The sequence below is a fragment of the Carcharhinus amblyrhynchos genome, chromosome 1 (assembly GCF_965287045.1).
Source record: "Carcharhinus amblyrhynchos chromosome 1, sCarAmb.v2.hapA, whole genome shotgun sequence".
NCBI classification, from domain to species: domain Eukaryota; kingdom Metazoa; phylum Chordata; class Chondrichthyes; order Carcharhiniformes; family Carcharhinidae; genus Carcharhinus; species Carcharhinus amblyrhynchos.
The window spans coordinates 10,524,001-10,531,838 of NC_137324.1; positions in this window are offsets into that span (position 1 = coordinate 10,524,001).

Below are 7,838 nucleotides of genomic sequence, written 5' to 3' on the forward strand. Positions count from 1 at the left end.
CCTCAGGTGAGTGGAGAGGTAGGTTCACAAACAGGGCGTATATAGGCAAGATAATTACAGATTGGAATGTGAAGAATGGGTGGAATGCGAGTCTTTACAGGCAATCAAGCCTTTACAGGTATAAACAGTGCGAGTGGAGAGAGGGATAATCATAGCTTAAGGAAGTGTAAATTGTCTCAAGCCAAAACAGTTAGTAGGATTTTGCAAACCTGGACAGTATGGTGTGACATGAACCCAAGATCTGGTTGAGGCCGTCCTCATGTGTGCGGAACTTGGCTATCAGTTTCTGCTCAACGATTCTGTGTTGTCGTGTATCTTGAAGGGTGTCTTGGAGAACGCTTACCTGGAGGTCAGAGGCTGAATGCCTTTGACTGCTGTAATGTCCCCCCAGCAAGAAGTCTGGCGACACCAGGTTTAAGTCCAACCGATTTATTTGTTAGTAAACTCGCAAGCTTTCAGGGTTTGACCCTTCGCTTGCGAGTTTACTATCAAATAAATATCGGTTGGACTTAAACCTGGTGTTGTCAGACTTCTTACTGTGTTTACCCCAGTCCAACGCCGGCATCTCCACGTAATGTTCCCGACAGGGAAGGAACACTCCTGCCCGCCGAAAAAAACGCAGCAACCAATTTGTGCGGAGCAAGATCCAACAAACAGCAATGCGATCACGCCTGGATAATTTCTTAAGGTGATCTTGGTTGGTGGATGAAGATTGACCACGGACCACCACCCCATCTTTCAGCAGCATCATGGAAACTATTGCTGGGAGCCTCGGTTTAATATCTCCTCTAAAGGTTGCGAGCAGAGTACCCCACTCCTGCAGCATTGCCTCTCCTCAGTACTGCCCCTCTGACAAAGCAGCACAATTTTTCCTCCTGCTTTGGAGTGCACACCTAGATTTTGTGTCCCCATTTCTGCAGTGGGACTCAAATCCCATGGGCTTTCCGACTCGCAGCTGGGATTACCCGCTGAGTCACAGCTGGATTTTCTTAGCTGAAGTCGTTTAACAGCAGTTGTTAAATCTTAAGATCGGTGCGAATGAGATCTACAATTAGCTTCTTCATAACAGGTAAATTGACATAGAACCATAGAAAGTATAAAACGCGGAAGGGAGGGCCATTCGGCCCATCTTGCTCATGCTGGCCCAAGGGAACCCAGGTGGGACCTTGTCAAGTGCCTCACTAGACAGTGACCAAACACTCTGGGTTGCCTTGAATCTAGTTGAGGCATTCCAAAGGGAATTGGTCTGTTGTTTGGAAAGATACATCGTGCAGAGTTATGAGGAGGCATTGGGAGAATGGCACAAAATGGATTGCTCATCAGGAGAGCCATAAGACATAGGAACAGAATTAGGCCACTCGGCCCATCAAGCCTGCTCCTCCATTCAATCATGCCTGATTTGTTTTCACTCCTATTCTCTTGCCTTTTCCCCATAACCCTGGATCCCCTTATTGATCAAGAACCTATCTATCTTTGTCTTAAAGACACGCAATGACCCGGCCTCCACAGCCTTCTGTGGTAAAGAGTTCCACAGATTCACCACTCCCTGGCTGAAGAAATTCCTCCTCATCTCTGTTTTAAAGGATCGTCCCTTTGGCCTGAGGTTGTGCCATCTGGTTCTAATTTTTCCTACTAGTGGAAACATCCTCTCCATGTTCACTAAGTTTCAATAAGATCTCCCTCGTGGTTGGTGCAGACACAATGGGCCGAATGGCCTCATTCTGTGCTGTAACAATTCTGTGATTCTGCAATAGAATCTATTGCCAGAGGGGGGCAGCAGACACATTAAATTCTCTCTGTCAGTAACAATGGATTCTTTCATCAGCAGTACAGAATTCTATAGTGTGGAAGGAAGCCATTTGGCCCATTGAGTCTGTACTTACTACAATCCCACCCAGGCCCTATCCCTAAACCCCATGCATTTACCCTAACTAGTTCCCCTGACACTAAGGAGCAATTTAGCAAGGCCAGTCCACCTAACCTGCACATCTTTGGACTGTGGGAGGAAACCTGAGCACCCGGAAGAAACCCACGCAGATATGGGGAGAATGTGCAGACTCCATACAGACACTGACCTAAACCGGGAATCGGTTTAGGGAAACCGGGCCCCTGGCCCTGTGAGGCAGCAGTGCTAACCACTATGCCACTGTGCCGCCCAGCAAGGATAAATATTGCCACAATAGTTTTAGAAAGAAAAGTCTCAGCTTTTCTCTCTGTTCCTAACTGCTCTCTGAAGACCCCACCTTGGGTTACAGTGTCTGACTTGCCTCAGTGTCTTGTCTACATTAGAAAGCCACAGGTTCATGTCTCACCTTATGAGCGTATACTCCAAGATAGGGCTGGGGGAATGGGCTATCGTTTTGTTAAGATATTGAAGTGAGTTCTGGTCTACTCTGTTAGCTGGATGTAAATGCCTCTGCCTTTATTACCACTCCACATTGACGGTTCCAATGCATTCCTTACCAGTCTCTCACATTCTACCTAAATGTGAGGTAATCCAAAGTAATCAGTGATAGCTCTGTGGTCACTGTTACTGAGATTGTCCTTTCTAATGGCAGATTTGTCAATTGAATTTAACTCCCAGAGTAGGATTTGAACTCGTGCCCCCACAACATTAGCTTAAGTTTCTAAAGTACAAGTCTAGTGATATTGCCATCATGCCACAATCCTTCTTTACCTAATTTAGTGACATTATCACTACGTGACTATCTCTGTCTTCACTGTTGAGAAATTGGCAATGAGCTGCCATTGAATCACTGCAGTCCACAAGGCGCAGGTACACCCACAGTGCGACTGGGGCTGGAGTTCCAGGAATTTGACACAGTGGTAGTGAAGAAATGGTGCCGTAGTTCCAAGTCAAGATGGTGAGTGCCATGGAGGTACGTATCTGGCACTATATGTGCCAGCACTCACTCACACGGCAACATATATTGTGAGGGGACAGAGGAAATGCAGTGTTTGAACAGTACAGAAATAGGCTGCTGTTCCTTTTCCTATTCTCCCCTTAGACCTGCTTCCACAACTCCCTTGGAGGTCTATAAAATAATAAGTACATAGATCAGCTAGTTAGTCTTTTCCCAAAGGTAGGGGAGTCTAAAACTAGAGGGCATACGTTTAAGGTGAGAGGGGTGAGATACAAAAGGATCCAGAGGGGCAATTTTTTCATACAGAGGGTGATGAATGTCTGGAACAAGCTACCAGAGGTAGTAGTAGAGGCGGGTACAATTTTGTCTTTTAAAAAACTTTTTGACAGTAACATGGGTGAGGTGGGTATTGAGGGATATGGGCCAAATGTGGGCAACTGGGACTAGCTTAGTGGTTAAAAAAAAGGCAGCGTGGACAAGTTGGGCCAAAGGGCTGTTTCCATGCTGTAAACCTCTATGACTCCTTAAAGCGCAGAGTTTCACATTTTCATTGCTATATGTTAAGCAATTCCTCTGAAATTCTTCATTTAATCTGTTAGTGATTTTTAAAATATTAATATAAGCTTTGTTGAATGTGCTTTCATCTTACGTGATAACACTGTTCCTTAAATAGCAGAGTGAAGATTTTAACAAGACAGCCTTGTGTGTCCGTAACAGACATGTGGACCCATCATCTCCCTGACATCCCTGGCCAGTAATTTAAGCTGGGATCACTTGGAAGTGTGAGTAAAATGACAACTCAATTGCATTTAAAAATGGCTTTCACTTCTTCAAGTGTTAAAAAGAATATTTTGAAGCGCCCTCTTGTTGCTGTGTCACCAAAACCCACAGTCCATTAGTGCACAGCAAGATCCCATGTTCATGACCCGATGTTCTGTCATAGCGTTGTTGATTGAGAAATAAGCATTGGGTGGGAAACGGAGGGGAACTCCACTGCTTTTCTTCAGATAGCGTAATGGAATCTTTCAAGAGAGGGGAGGGGAAAGGCAAAAGGAGATATCCAGGAACTGGAGTAGGCCGTAACACCAGTTGGTGAAACATAGAAATATAGAAGATTGGAACAGGATGAGGCCATTCAGTCCTTCAAGTCTGCTCTACCGTTCATTATGAACATGGCTGATTGTCTACCTTGATAGCCTGATTCCGCCTTCCCCCACATCCTTTGATCCCCTTTGCCTCAATTGCTATACCTAGCGGCTTCTGGAAAACATTTGATGTTTTGGCTTGAACTACTTCGTGGTAGCGAATTCCACAGGTTGACCACTTTCTGGGTGAAGAAATTTCTCCTCATCTCTGTCTTAAACGGCTAATCCTGTATTCTCAGACTGTGAACCCTGGCTCTGCACACCCCCACCAAAGGGAACATCCTTCCTGCATCTAGTCGTGTTAGAGTTTTATAGTTTTCTATGAGAATACCACCCCCGCCAACTTGTTTGTTCTTCTGAATTATCCCGGGAATCAGTCTGGTAAACCTTCTCTGCACTCCCTCTCGAGCAAGAACATCCTTCCTCAAATAAAAAGAACAAAACTGCGCAAATTTCCTGTGTGGCTTCATCAAGGTCTTGTATAATTGCATCAATACACCTGCTCCTGTATGTGAATCCTATCGCTATGAACACCAACACACCATTTGCCTTTTTTGCTGCTGAATCTGGATGCTTACCTTTAGTGACTGGTGTGTGAAGACACCAATCACTGAAGGTCTTGATACATATTCCCCTCTCCTAATTTATGGCCACTCAGATAATAATCTGTCTTTCCATTTTTTGCTGCCAAAGTAGATAGTCTTGCATTTATCCAAATTATACTGCATTTGCCCACTCGCTCACCTTGCCTAAATCACTCTGAAAGATCTCTGCATTCTCCTCACAGCCGACACTTCCATCGTGCTTTGAATAGCTGGGGTGGTCCCAGCACTGAGTGCTGCAGTACCGCACTAGTCACCGCCTGCCATTTGGAAAAATACCCATTTGTTTCTACTCTTTGCTTCCTGTCTGCCAATCACTTTTCTATCCGACTCAAAACATTATCCCAGTCACACATGCTTTAATTTTGCATGCTTGTCTCTTATGTGGGACTTTGTCGAAAGCCTTCTGAATGTCCAAATAACAACATTCACTGGCTCCCTCTCATCAGCTCTACTAGTTACACCCTCAAAGAATTCTGTAAGAAGTCTCACAACACTCGGTTAGAGTCCAACAGATTTATTTGGAATCATGAGCTTTCGGAGCGCTGCTTTTTCAACAAGTGAGTAGGTTCGCAAAAACAGAATATATAGGCAAAGACAGAATTGCAAGATAATTACAGATTGGAATGCATTTTTTTTACAGGTAATCAAGTCTACAGGTACAAACAGTGCATGTGGAGAGAGGGATAATCACAGGTTAAAGAGGTGTGAATTGTCTCAATCCAGGACAATTAGTACGATTTTGCAAACCTAGGCACTATTGTGAAGGGTATATGTAGTGTGACATGAACCCAAGATCCCAGTTGAGGCATCCTTATGCATGCAAACTTGGCTATCAGTTCCTGCTAGGCAATTCTGCGTTGTGTATCTTGAAGGCTGTCTTGGAGAACGCTTACCCGAAGGTTGGAGGCTAATGTTTTGACTGCTGAAGCACTCCCCCCCAACTGGAAGGGAATACTCCTGCCTGGCGATTGTTGTGCGGTGTCTGTTCATCCATTATCGTAGCGTCTGCATGGTCTCCCCTATGTGCCATGCCTCAGGACATCCTTTCCTGCAGCGTATAAGGTGGACAATGTTGGCTGAGTGGGTGTTGAGAGACTTCTTACTGTGCCCACCGCAGTCCAAAACCGATATCTCCACATCAAAGACTTTCAATAGATTTGCCAACCATAATTTCCCTTTTGTAAATCCATGTGACTCTGTCCAATCCTGAGATCATAGCCCCATAACCTTGCCTTTGCTTCAGATCCCTTAATGCCATTGGTTATATCAATCTCAGCTTTTAAAATGAATGAGTGCCTGCCATTTGCGAAAAGTTCCAAATATCTGCTGTCCTTTCTTTGTAGAAATGTTTCCTGATTTTTAAACTATGTCCCTGGTAGTCGATAGAGGACAATTTGATGCTGTTTAATGGCTTTATTGCCAATAGTAGTATAAAAATTTGCAACAAGATAAGACTAGATTACAAGTGTGACTGATCTTCTTGACTCCCGGGCCCCAATTACCAGTCCCTCCTGCTGATTGGCTCAGCTTAAGAACATAAGAACATAAGAACATAAGAAATAGGAGCAGGAGTAGGCCATCTAGCCCTTCGAGCCTGCCCCGCCATTCAATAAGATCATGGCTGATCTGTCGTGGCTCAGTTCCACTTTCCCGCCCTCTCCCCATAACCCTTAATCCCCTCTCTTATCAAGAACCCATCAACCCGCTTTTTAAAAATATTTAGCGAGGCAGCCTCCACCACTTCAACGGGCAGAGAATTCCAGAGATTCACCACCCTTTGAGTGAAGAAGTTCCTCCTCAACTCCGTTCTAAACCACCTCCCCTTTATCTTGAGGCTGTGCCCCCTAGTCTGCTGGGGCGATCGATAGGGTCCTTGCCAGTTACGTGGCTCTCAGAACACATTCCCCCATCCCTTCAAGGGACACGCTATGACATTCCTGACAGATTCTCCAACCAGTGTATCTAGCCTATCTACCCTTGACCTTTGAAACAACTCTTGTTTCTGCAATCCCCCTGAAAAATCAACCTATTACGGGCCTACCTGTGGCAAAGGTGGCACAGTGGTTAGCACTGCTGCCTCACAGTGCCAGGAACCCGGGTTCGATTCCTGACTTGGGTCACTGAACGTGCGGATTCTGCACGTTCTCCCCGTGCCTGCATGGGTTTTCCTCCGGGTGCTTCAGTTTCCTTCCACAGTCTGAAAGACGTGCTGGTTAGGTGCATTAGTCGTGCTAAATTCTCCCTCAGTGTACCCAAACAGGCACCAGAATGTGGCAACTCAGAGATTTTCACAGTAACTTCATTGCAGTTTAATGTCAGCTTACTTGTGACAATAATAAATAAACTTTAAACTTTAAAAAAAATGTATGTTGCAGCTGAATCTCAATACCTGCTCACCATCATAACACAAAGGCCTTAACATCAGCATGTGCTTTATTCCAAAGGTCCATGGACCAGATCTTAAGCGGTTTACAGGAGGTACAATTTTACCTAGAACATAGAACATAGAACATTACAGCACAGTACAGGCCCTTCAGCCCTCGATGTTGCGCCGACCAGTGAAACCAATCTAATGACCCTGTAACCTAAGCTATTCCATTTACCTATCTACTGACCATTTGAATGCCCTTAAAGTTGGCGAGTCCACAACTGCTGCAGGCAGGGCATTCCACGCCCTTTCCACCCACGAGTAAAGAACCTACCTCTGACATCCGTCCTATAACTACCACTCCTTAATTTAAAGCTATGGCCCCTCGTGTTAGCCATCACCATCCGAGGAAAGCTTGATGACATACTGATCATTGGTGCCAATGAACAAAAACACTTGCCATAATCTGGAAGCCACACTGAAATGCTTTTAGAAGCTTGTTCTTTGTGTCAGGAAAGTTAAGTGTGATTCCTTCCAAACGTCAATACCATATTTAGGCCATATGATTGATAGCAAGAGTTTACACAATTTCTCAGAAGACTAAGGAAATTTGGCATGTCCGCTACAACGCAGACCAACTTTTACAGGTGCACCATAGAAAGCATTCTTTCTAGTTGTATCTTAGCTTGGATTACAAAGGGTTGTGAATGAAGTCCAGCCCATCACGCAAACCAGCCACCCATCAACTGACCTTGTCTACAGTTCCCACTCCTTCGGCAAAGCAGCTAGCATAATTAAGGACCCCACGCACCCTGGACAAACTCTTTTCCACCTTCTTCCATCAGAAAAAAGATAC